Raw genomic sequence first — 12,087 nt, forward strand, 5'->3', positions numbered from 1 at the left:
AGCTTTGCCCATTGGCCTCAGATCTCACCCCCACCTTGCCTAGGCAGCTGAGAAAATGGGATGAACGTGGGGCTCTCTCCAGACCTCTGTTCTCCCACCTGTGAAATGGGGATAACCATCGCAAGTTGCCAGCCCTCTTATGAATTGTCGGAAGGCTTAAAAGAGACTCTTGACCCCAGTACCTCCCACCTCAGGGCCTTGTACATTTTGAAAGATGAGTGAACGAATGATTGATTGAAGAATCGAATGATCCAATGAATGAATGAATGAATGAGAGCCTTTACTGTTCTATTTGCAATTGTCAAAAACAGGTAGGCTTTTGCTATCCTCCACACTGCCCTTAGGAATTCTACGCTGGTAGCTTGCAAACCTAGGTTCTGGGTTAGACTCCTGGGTCAACCATTGAAGTCTGTGATCCAGGCATGGGCTGAACCCTCCCGGACTGCAGGGACGTCATCTAGGACAGGGGTCAGCAAACTCTGACCTCTGGGTGGCCTCCAACCCACTGCAGCTTTTGTACAGCCCACCAACTAAAAATGGTTGTTATATTCCCAAATGTTGATTACATGTGAAATTTTACATTTTTATTTTATTTATTTTTTTAAAGGGTCTTTCTTGTTCTAGTTCTTTTTCTTTCCTTTCTTTTTTTTTTTTAAAGTAATCTCTATGCCCAACGTGGGACTCGAACTCACAACCCCAAAATCAAGCATCGTACTCTCCTCCTCCCGAGCCAGCCAGGTGCCCCTGCACACACATTTTAAACATAAATGTAAATTAAATTGACATACATATTTTTACATTTTTATTTTTCATGTTTACATTTTAAAAATAAAAACTCAGAAGAAGAATAGTGTTTCCTAACACATGAGAATTAGAGGAAATTCAGAGTGTCTATAAACAGTTTTATTGCCATGCAGCCATGCTCATTCATCTACAAATTGTCTATATGGCGATAGAGGATGTGCACAGAGCTTACGCTCTCCGAGGCACAGATGACTGGTTGTGACAGAGACTGTATGGCTCACAAAATCCAAAATATTTACTACCCGGCCCTTTATAGAAAAACCTGCCAATCCCTGGTCTATGTAACAGGAGCAACAGTGTATACCCACCCCACTGTGTGTGGATGAAATGTTCAATTCAAGGGCCTAGCACCAAGCAGAAACTCTAGAAAATTCCGCTCCTGCAGTCTTTCCCTTTCCCATCTATATCCCCTTCCACAGAGAGCTCTTTTATTTCAGGGTCCAAGCCACATAAAACCATAAAAAGAGGACGACAGGCTGACTCTCACCAGTGCCCTGCAGACGGGCCCTCAGACAGCAGGACTGTGTTTGTGGGCTCCATCCTCTGGCCCTCAGCCTCTCTGGCCAGTCTGTGCGGCTGCTGCGGATGTGTGTGTGGGGGGCAGGTCGGAGCCCTTTGTGTCCTCGGGGACGTCTGGGTCCCAGACACATCGGCGGGGGGGGGGGGGTCCTGCAGGGGTGCCCTACAGAGCGGCTTCTTTTGCATTTATCAGAGGTTGCTGGTTTCATTGCATCGTTTCTGGCTTTGGGCATTTCTGGAAGCTGGGCCGGCACTGCCCAAGAGGTGGCCACAGCCACACTTTAGCTCAACTCAGGATGACTGCTTGGTGGAGGCAGCCTCTGGGCTGGAATCCAGGGGCCTGATTGTGATTTGAGGGATGGCACGGAGTCGTGGCGAGACCCGAGATGTGGGCTCGGGTCTGGAATCCCAGCTCTGCCGCTCACTCACAAGCTCTGGGATGCCCCTCTGAGCTTCTTGTCTTCATCTGGGGAGCTGGGGTGATGCTTCCTCTTGGGGAGGGGTGTACACAGGGATGTGGTCAAGTAAGCAGCGTTTTGTCTTTTCCTGCTCTAAAGCCCCCCACCAAGAACAGTGCCTGGCAGGTGGTAAGCACACGGCAAACACGTGTTATTGAAGAGAAATAAACCCAAAAGAGATAAAATATGTGGAGTGCCTGCTGCACCGTTGCTTCCCATTAAATAGTCGTATTGCTGCGTCTGTTCTAAACCAGGAATCAGCAAACTAGAGCCCACACGCCGAGCCTGGCCCGCTGCCTGATTTTGTAAACAAAGTTTTATTGGAACACGGCTTTACCCATTCATTTACCTACTGTCTGACTTTGCTGCCACAGCCATGGAGTAGAATAGTTGTGAGAGAAATGTACCGTCTTGCAGAGGCTAAAATATATACAATCCGGCTTTTTATAGCAAATCTTTGTGGTCCCCGCTCTGAATGTCAAGGCCACCCTGTCCATGAGTGACCACAGATTTCATTTCCCCCTGATTGCAGGTGTGCGGGCAGTTACGAGGTGACAAGCAGCTGCTAGCTTGAAATACGCATGCTCGATGCCCTCTGTGAAATGCTTAGTTTTTCCTTTGGCACCCTAATTCCGCCACACGATTCCAGCGTGCTCAGAACAGATTTCGAGATGCCCCGCTGTTCTCATGGGTGAGGTGGTGTTACTTTCATTTCTGTGTAAGAAGAAACTCAAGCCACCTGTCGATTGCTGGCATGTTCATGAGGGATTGGCCATGTACCCTGCGACAGGTCTCGGCCTAGGGAACAGCGCCTCATAGGAGGTGAGTCAAAATAAAAAAGAGGATGACCCTCTCGATACAACTTACTCTTTGATATCCAGGAATAGGAAGCTGACTGGTGCTCCTGTGTCTGGGGCACCAAGTGCATAGGTCTCTTTCATTGCTATGGATGGGATAACCTTGGACACCTCAGTTACCTTATTCGGCCTCAATTTTCCCATCTGTAAAATGGCCACAATGATCCCACATGGGGTTGTTGTGAAAATTACATAAGATCAAGTGACTGAAGCATAGTAACTAGTCAGCTCTTTATTATAATAAGATAAATCCTTCATTTCTCAGTTTGGGAGAGAGAGAGTTAACAATTTTTGCCTCACGTTGACCCTCCCTTAGATGGTCAGGGCCCACCATGAGGATCCTCTTGCAACCCTGGTTTTGGGGGAGATGGATGAGCTCTTCCTGGACAGCATTTATCCAGGGCTCCATGTCCGCCTTGCCGGCCGAGCAATGCTGGGTCATCATCCTGTTAACCGTTTCCTGGTCAGCGGATGGCTTGCTTCCTTTCCCTCTACAAGGATAGACTCACAGGCTTCCAGGTCCCCAAGCCCCAATGAAGAGATGGCCCAGGAACCAGCGAAGGCCGAGTTCAATGAAGCAAGTGCATTCTTGCAATAAAGGGGCGAGCTGCCGGCCGGGATTTCCAGCCTAGTCGCTTCTGTCTTGTTCATCGCTTAGAACAGTACCTGGAACATAGTAAATGTTTCACAAATGTTCATTGGGAGGATAAATGGTCACCCCTCGTGAATGTCACACTGCCTGCTGCCCTCATGTGACTCTTGGACTGCAATGCCGTGATGCCAACGGGGGAGGTCCAGGCTCAGAGAGAGAGCACACACGGCAGCCCCGCCCGGCCCTCCCCAGGCCCTCGGTCCTGCCACATCTCCTCTGCACCACTTGTCCCGGGTGCAGAGTCGACTGTTCCCCTGTGCCCAGGGCTCTTCCCAACCCTGGAAGGTACAGGAAGCCAGCCACCACGACCCTGCCCCCAGCCACATCTGGATCTCCAGCTCAATCTTGGTCCACATCAGGGGTTGTTAACTTACAGCCCACAGGCCGGATCTGGTCAAGAGTCTGTTTTTTTTTTTTTTTTTTTTTTTTAATTTTATTTATGATAGTCACAGAGAGAGAGAGAGAGAGGCAGAGACATAGGCAGAGGGAGAAGCAGGCTCCATGCACCGGGAGGCCGACGTGGGATTCGATCCTGGGTCTCCAGGATCGCGCCCTGGGCCAAAGGCAGGCGCCAAACCGCTGCGCCACCCAGGGATCCCTCAAGGGTCTGTTTTTGTAAGGACCTTGGCTTAAGAATGGCTTCTACATTTCCAAAAGGTTGAAACTTTTAAGAATACAATACAACAGAGACCACAGGGCCAACAACGCCTGAAACATTGACTCTCTGGCCCTTTTTAGAAGAGGCTTGCTGCCTCCTGGCCCAGCGAGTCCTCCGATATACCAGCCCATAGGGCCAACTATGTGAGCCAAGCTCCATTTCAAGGCTTTGTTTCCTTCCTCTTATTAACACTGAGGCAGGTAGGATTATCATCCCTTGTAAAGATGGGGAAACTGAGGCATAGAAGGGTTAATTTACTCAGCCGAGAATCTAATAGATGGCAAAGCCACGATTCAAACCCAAGCAAGCTAGCTCCAGAGTCCATGCTCTAACCGTGGTACCATTTTGCCTGTGGACGCAGCCAAGCCCAAGCTTTAGGCCTTGCCCACACTCTGTCCCATTTTGAGTCCCCTATTGCAGAGATGAGCTTCAAGAAACTACCACCCTCTCCAGATGTTTCGACCCCAGTCTCCCCTCCCTCCCCAAGATAGCTCATCTCCTGTGGCGCTGACAGGGCTCCCTTTCTGCCCCACGCTGTGGCCTATTCCATCCTGCTCCCCGAGGTTGGACACCTCTCCCTGAGCCAGGCCTGAAGTTCGTCCCACTGAGCCTCACTTCCCGAGGCATTCCCTGTGTCCCCCTTCCATTCTGTCTTTCCTACCCCATCCCATCCCTCCAATATGGAATTGGATTCTTGGTGCATGGCCTCGGAGTAATGGTGCTGCAGTGAGAGGTACGGTCAACTCCTGGTCCTAAGCCTTGGTAGCCCCAGGACCTTGGCTGAGACCCCTCCCCCGCCCCCACACACACCAGCTCCTGGGAGGCAGGGGAGAAGCTTCTGGCTCTCCAGCATCACGGAGAACAGCCCAGAGGTGGAGGTGTCGCAAACGCTGCACTTCAAGTCTGAGCAGGAGGGGCGGTGCCCTTGCGATCAAGAGTCTGGGTGGAGGGGCTCAGGAGGGGTGAGAATGGAAAGACAGCTGCCAAGAGGAACAGAGAGTGTCTCAAGTCACCCCCTCCCCGTGCCCTCCCCACCGCACCAGCCCAGCTTCAGCAGAAGCCGCCCTTCTGGTGGTGGCCCCTCCACCTGGGCTGGAAATCTCTGTGAGGAGCATGAAGACAGAGGCCGTGTTCTAGCTGTGTGACCGTGGACAGGTCACTGCGCGCTCCGTACCTCGTATTCCTCTTTTTTCACACGGTGATGGTGAGGGTCTGGGAGGTGATGGTGAGGGATAACACATTCCTGGCGAGCCGTAGGCAGGTGCTCAGCGTGAGAATGAACTCTTCGTGGCTCACCTTCCCCAGCTGACCCCTTAGCTATACACGTTTCTGGCAAACTGGTGGCACCTAACATCCTGCTGCGTGCACCTTTGTGGCTGTTATCTCCATTGCCAGGAGCCCAGACCACCGCATCCCCAGAGATCAGAGCCCATAACGGGCAGGGACTTTGTTGGACCTTCCTTCTGGGCTGATGGGTGGTGGGAGTGCCCCGTTGCACCCCCCGCCCCATTGCACCCCCTAGGGCCGCCTCACTCCCACTGAGGCTCTCCAGGATGCTGCAGAAGGCCCCACTTTGTTTCTTCTCCCTCTTGCTTCCCCGGGGGAGGCCGACTTATGAGCTCTTCCCAGGTCTTCTGGGGAAGGATGCTCTCAAGGACACTTTGGGGTTGAGTGTGTGAAGGAGGCCTCTAGGCTAAGGCTGGCAGGAGAGGTCTCCCAAGGGCCTGGCCGGCAGGTTGTGTTTCTCCTTCTGAGGCCTGGAGGGGTTGAGCACAGCAAGGGCCCAGGGGCTGCTGCACCCGGCCTCCAGACTGGCACCTTTTCCTGCCTCTAAAGGGTCACTGCTTGGGGATCCCACCGGCATCACAGACTTCTGGTTCCCCCATATTGTGTTGGCCTCTGTGTGATCTCCTCCATCTTTGTAAATGGCAATGCCAACTTCTCAGTTGCTCAGGCCACAGCCTTGGAATCTGTTTACCTTGGGCCCTGCTTGCTCACCTGTCACATCCAGACCATCAGCAAACCATGTCCAGAACATCACATCTTCTCACCCACCCCACTGTCCCTACGTGGGCCCAGCCCCCATCATTTCTTGCCTGCGTTAGTATAACAGCCCTTGACTGGTCTCTGCGTCTGCCCTTGCCTCTCTACAATCTATTCTCAAAGCAACAGCCAGGGGCACCCTTTGAAACCAAGCCAAAGCACATGACCTTTCTGCTTCAAAGCCCCCACAGGCTTCCTTTCCTATTCAGAATAAAAGCTATGGGCCTTGCAGTGGTCTGGGAGGCCCATGTGACCCAGACCTGCTGCCCTGACCTCGCCCAAGCTCCTCCATCCCATTCATTCCACATGCCATCCTGCCCCGTGGCCTCAGACACTCCAGGCAGCTCGGCTCAAGGTTCTGTGCTCCCTGGACTCTATCCTCACTGCTCACTCCCTCGCCCCTTCCCAACACTTGTTCAGAGGTTACGAGTGACCATCTCACCCAGGCCTCCCCTGGCCACTGTAGTTCACATTCAGCACCCCCTCCCCTTCTGCAACTCTCATTCTTCTGCTTCCTCCTTTTATTTTCCTCCGTTTTTCTTGGCACCTTTTCGAGTGCCTTACAATTGTGTGAATTGATCCATTAGTTCCCCCCATCCCACTGGAGATTAAACTCCAGGGGCAGGGGGCAGGATGTGATTTTCATCGTAGCCCCTGCCAAAAACCGCACCTGTGACATGGTAACAGTCTGGAAATATTTGTGGCACGAGTGAATGAATGACCTAAGACCAAAGACAGCCGGGCATAGAAAATAAACCCTTATTTTAAGCATAAGCCTTATGATTTTGTGTGTGTGTGTGTGTGTGTATAAAGTGATAAAATATATGTTTTATATATTTATATATGGTTGAAAGTTTCAAGCATATATATCATCTATATACATAGCATGTATATCAGGATAGATATAAAGGGAATGTGTGTATATATATCTCTCAAAGACCAAAATATATTTTATATATAGAGCCAAGGTGCCGTATTTTTTGCAAAGGAGGACACTTTCTGGTTTCCCTGGCTGCCTGCCAGGATGCACTCAGGAAGCGATGTACAGTAAACAGGGCACTTTCAGCCTCTGGTTTTCCAAAGCAGAGAGCATGTCATTGCCAGAAAGCCTGTGCCTCCCTCTCGTTCTCTGGAGCGCAGGGCCACTCAGAGGCGGGCTGCCCCAGCTTGTGAGGATGCGGTGGCCGTGACTCCCTGCCTCTCCGACAAGATCCGTGAGGACCACCTGGGCGTGAGCTGGAAAAGGCGTGCCCGTCAGAGAGTGTGAAGAGCTGGTGAAGTCCTTGTGGTGACCCTCCGTCTCCTGGGCCCACTGCCCCCTCCCTTCCCTAGGGTCCAGACACACTGGCTTGCCCGTGTCCCCACAGGGGCCGTCTCCTGCTCATCCAGCTCCAGGCCCAGCTCACGGCTCTGCGGGCTGCTCCCATACCTGTGTGGATCTGTGCACTGCGAACATCTGGGTCCTCCAGAGAGACATGCTTGGTGTCCCAACCCGCGGCACCTCTGAGTATGACCTCGTTTGGAAATAGGGTTTTTGCAGACGCAATCCAGCCTCGATGAAGTCATTCTGGATGCGGGTGGCCTCCAATCCGGTGATGGTGTCCTTAGAAGAGAGGCACCCGTGCAGGGGCCAGGCCGTGTGAAGGCGGAGGCAGGGATGGGGGTGCATGCGTCTGCAAGGCGTGTGATGCTTACGATTGCTGGCCAACCACCGGGGCTGGAGGAGGCCCGCAAAGACCTCACCCTTCAGGTGTCACAGGGAGCACGACCCTGCGGACACCTGGATTTCAAGAGCTCTGTCCTCCAGAACCCCGAGAGAATAAATTTCTATGGTTTTAAGCCCCTCAGCCTGCAGAACTTTGGCCACCCCAGGATGCTCACGCACTCCCCTCTGATCCCTCAGTCCTGCTCCTAAACGCCACCTCCTTGAGGGCTTTCCTGGCCTCCCAATCGTAACTCAGTCCCGAGTTTCACACCTGTAGCACAGTTTACTATTCCTCCACTGGGTGCTTATTACCGTGTGTGATACGGTTTTGAAAGCCTCCCCCGGTGCCTGTCAGCTCTCTGCGAGGTCCCTGTGGCCGCCTACGTGTCCTCAGGTCTCTAGCGGAGCGCCTGCACACAGTAGGTGTGCAAGAAGTATTTGTTGGGTGCATGCATTACAGTCGGGGTTGCAGGGAGGAATCTTCCGGACTTACAGAGTCAGTTTGTGTCATAGAAGCCCCGGTTGTAAGATTACTCTGGGTGCTTCCCCTGGAAATCCTCAAAGTGCAATTATTCAAATTGAGTTGTTCGACCCAAGTCAGTTGCAGTAAAACAAGAGACACTGAGGGCCTGTGAGGACTTTCCACACGGGGGTCTGTTCTTACTTTTTGGCTTGAATGTGTTTTCCTGCCAAGAATCAAAACTGACTTTTACCAAGTGGTTAGCAACACCTTAAAAAGAAAAAAAAAAGGAAAGAAGAAGAAAGAAAGAAAAAGAAAGAAAGAAAGAAAGAAAGAAAGAAAGAAGAAAAAAAAGAAAGAAAAGAAAAGAAAAGAAAGAAAAGTAAAGAAAGAAAGACCCCCCAAAATGATGTAGGTTCTTTCACACTTACCCTCCTCCTCAGCCTGCCTCCCGCCACCCGACCCTAGGACCTGGTCCCATGAATGGTGGCCCTACTTTGGACCTGTCTAAATTCTGCTTTGTTTTCCCTCCTAGGGCTTTCAATGGAGATGTCTGGTAGGTGTTTTTAGGTGATTCTAGAATTGACATCTCCTCTGAGACTCATCTGTCCCACGGCATGTAGGTTTGGCCTCAGACGGATTCAGCATGGTCTTTATTGAGCACCACCAGTGTGCCAGTCACACCCAGGGCAGCTTTACAGCTTGTCACTTCCTTTCCATTTAATGTGTTCCAGAATCTATGTTCACCACGAAGCGAGCTCACTTCAGAGCTATTTTACTGATGAGGAAACCAAAACTCAGAAAGGTTAAGTAATTTGCCTAAGATCACACAGCCAATAAGTGGTAGGGCCCTTTTCAAATCTAGATCTGTCCGACTTCAAAGATAGTGGGTGTTTTTCCTCTAAATTTACAAATGATAAAAGCATCCCTAAACAGAAATTGCCTTATGAATCGCAAGAAGCTTTATTTTATAAGGATTTGGCTGTGCCTGAGGGTGCCGTGTCACTGGTTCCCCAGGAGCCTGTTGGGAAGGGGTTTGGTATTGGATCTATGGCCCCAGGGGCCCTGGGATGTGCTCAGGACACTCCGCAAGCCTGGTGAGCACTCTGGTTTGGGAGGGAGGCCATCTGCTCCTAGGACCGTGCTTCCTGATTTTGGGCATTAGGTTAGCCACTCCTGTCATCTAGCCTCGGTTTCCCCAGCCATAAAATTAAAACTCAGATTCAAGGATCTCTGAGCTACTGTCCTACCCTGATAATCTAGGACTTCAGCACATCCTGGGGCTGCCACCAGCATTCTTCTATGCCCCTCAAACTCAAGCTTTCTAAGTCTATCTGGGGCCCAGAGCCTACATGGAAAATTCTTTTTTTTTTTTAATTTTATTTATTTATTCATGAGACACACACACACACACACACACACACACACACACACACACAGAGGCAGAGACACAGACAGAGGGAGAAGCAGGCTCCATGCAGGGAGCCCGACTCAGAACTTGATCCCGGGTCTCCAGGATCAGGCCTTGAGCTGAAGGCGGTGCTAAACCACTGGGCCACACGGAAAATTCTAATGAAATCCAAGCTGCCAGAGGCTCCTCCTCCCCATGTCTCCTCATCCTTCTCAGTTCACATCCTCTCCTTTTCTGGAGCCAGTCCTGCTGGGGGCCCTCAGGCACATTTCTTTACCTCTCTGAGCTTTCGTGTTCTCCTCTCAAAAGAGATCTCAAATGAGGGTAAAACCCACCTCCTTGGCTCATTGTGAGGACGACACGAAATGAAGCAGTAGCCATCCTTCCTGACTTTCTATGGGCCTGAGCTGTGCGGGGTGGGCCCAGAAGCAAACTCTGGTGCTAAGCGGGCGTGTTTGAATCTTGGCCACGATGCCTCCCCGCTTACCAGCTGTGTGGGTTTGGGCAAGTTGCTTTACTTGTCTGTGCCTGAGTGTTTTCTCTTGTACAATGGAAACCCCCCTACGAGTTCATATTTGTTTTTTTTTTTTTTTAAAGATTTTATTTATTTATTCATGAGACGAGTTCTTATTTGTAAAGCACATAAAAGAGTGTGGGGCACGTAGCCAGCGCTATTTCAGACTCAGCAATCATTATAGATCATCTGATTCTCAAACCAGCCTGGTGCAGGGATGCCGTTCTGATCCTCATTTTACGAGTGGGGAAGGTTGGCCTGCAGGGTCATAACCTTTGGCAGCTGCCTTCTGCTCCTGGTGGGGACCAGGGCACAGGCCTGGGGAGGGACAGGGTGGTGGGGCAGGGCTGTGGGTGTCTGTGAGAGGCTGCACGCATCCTGCATGTATCCCCGAACAGGGACATTAAGCAGCAAACAAACCGCTTACAACTGATCAAGACAGAGATTGCAGAATAAAGTAGAAAGCTTTGCCTCTTCCTCTTTGAACAAGAGGCCCTGCATTTTCATTTTGCACCGGGTAGGCCTGGTAACTGTGTAGCCAGCCCTGGGCCCCTAGCATGTCATAGGTGGAAATGGTAGTTGCCTTCCCCTTCAACAAAAGCCCCCAAATGCTTGCTCTGAGTTCAGTAATTCAGTGTGGTTTGTCCTGGCTCTTGATTTACCGGCAGAAACAGTCTCTTGATGAAAGCCTGGGTGGTGGCACTTTTGCCGCCTTCCACAAAGATGACTTCCCCAGAGCCTCCTAAGGCCTTCGTATGATTTGCACCCCAATCATGGGCCATTTCCCAACCGGCAGCCCTGTTTCGTAGCAGGTGATAGGGAGATCTTATTCTTTTTCCTTTTTCTGTCGCTGTAATCTTCAGAGGCGAAGAGTTCTCCTTAAAAGACACCGTGGGCAATTACTTTATGCAAATGCAGCATCTCTGAGGCTGGCAGGCCCGGGGTTGGCCATGGAGGAATGCAAGGTGGACCGCATGGGCTGGGCAGGGCGCCACTGGGGAGGCCCCGCCAGTACGTCTTGGCATCTCTGCGCTGCTGCCCCCGTGACTTCTGGGAGGAGACTCAGGCCACAGCGGGAGAAGTGGGAGGCTGACAGCCACGCAGCAGGAACCCCAGAGCCACGGGGTGGGAGAGCTGCTCCTCTGGCCCGTGTCCCACGTAACAGATGAGGCTCCTTAGGGAAGAATAAGCAGCAACCCCAGGCTGATCCCAGGGACCAGTGCAGATCCGTGTGCAGCGAGAGACCTCAGATAGAGTGGAATGGACAATGAGCGCTGCTGAGAGCAATGTCTACTTGCTTTGGTGCAAGCCAAGACACATCATGCAGCTGGAACATTCCAGAAAAAGTGAAGGATACGGGAGGAACCCTCTAGGGAAGCTCAATAAGGGGGAAAGGTGGCCTGCGATTAGATAGGAGTTTGGGGACAGTGGGGCCTCAGCCAATTCCCTTACCTGGGAATCTCCCGTCTTCCAGAGCCTTCTGCCCAAGCAGCTGGGTTGCCACATTCAGGGGTTTCAAAGATGTCCAAGGCAACGGTGAAAAAGAGACTGGCCCGGCTCCTCCCTCCTTCCCTCCTTTCTTTCTTTCTATAAGCTCTAGGCCTGGTGTGAGGCTTGAACTCACAATCCCCAGATCGAGAGTCACAGGCTCTACCTACTAGCCAGGCCCCTCTTTGATCTTTTCTATTGAAATATCATTTACATACAACAAAATGCAAAGAATTTAAGTACTGAGTTTGGAGAGGTTTTTTTTTTTAAGTTTTTATTTATTTGACAGAGAGAGAGAGAGAGAGAGAGCATGAGAGGGGGTGGTGCAGAGGGAGAAGTAGGCTCCCACCAAACAGGGAGCCCGACATGGGGCTCCATCCGAAGACCCTAAGACCAAGACCTGATCCCGAGACCCTGGGATCATGACCTGAGCTGAAGGCAGATGCTTCACTGACTGAGCCGCCCAGATGCCCTGAATTTGGAGAGTTTTGACAATTATATACGCTTATGTACCCATC

This window comes from Canis lupus, chromosome 14, assembly GCF_048164855.1.
Source record: "Canis lupus baileyi chromosome 14, mCanLup2.hap1, whole genome shotgun sequence".
Taxonomy (NCBI): domain Eukaryota; kingdom Metazoa; phylum Chordata; class Mammalia; order Carnivora; family Canidae; genus Canis; species Canis lupus.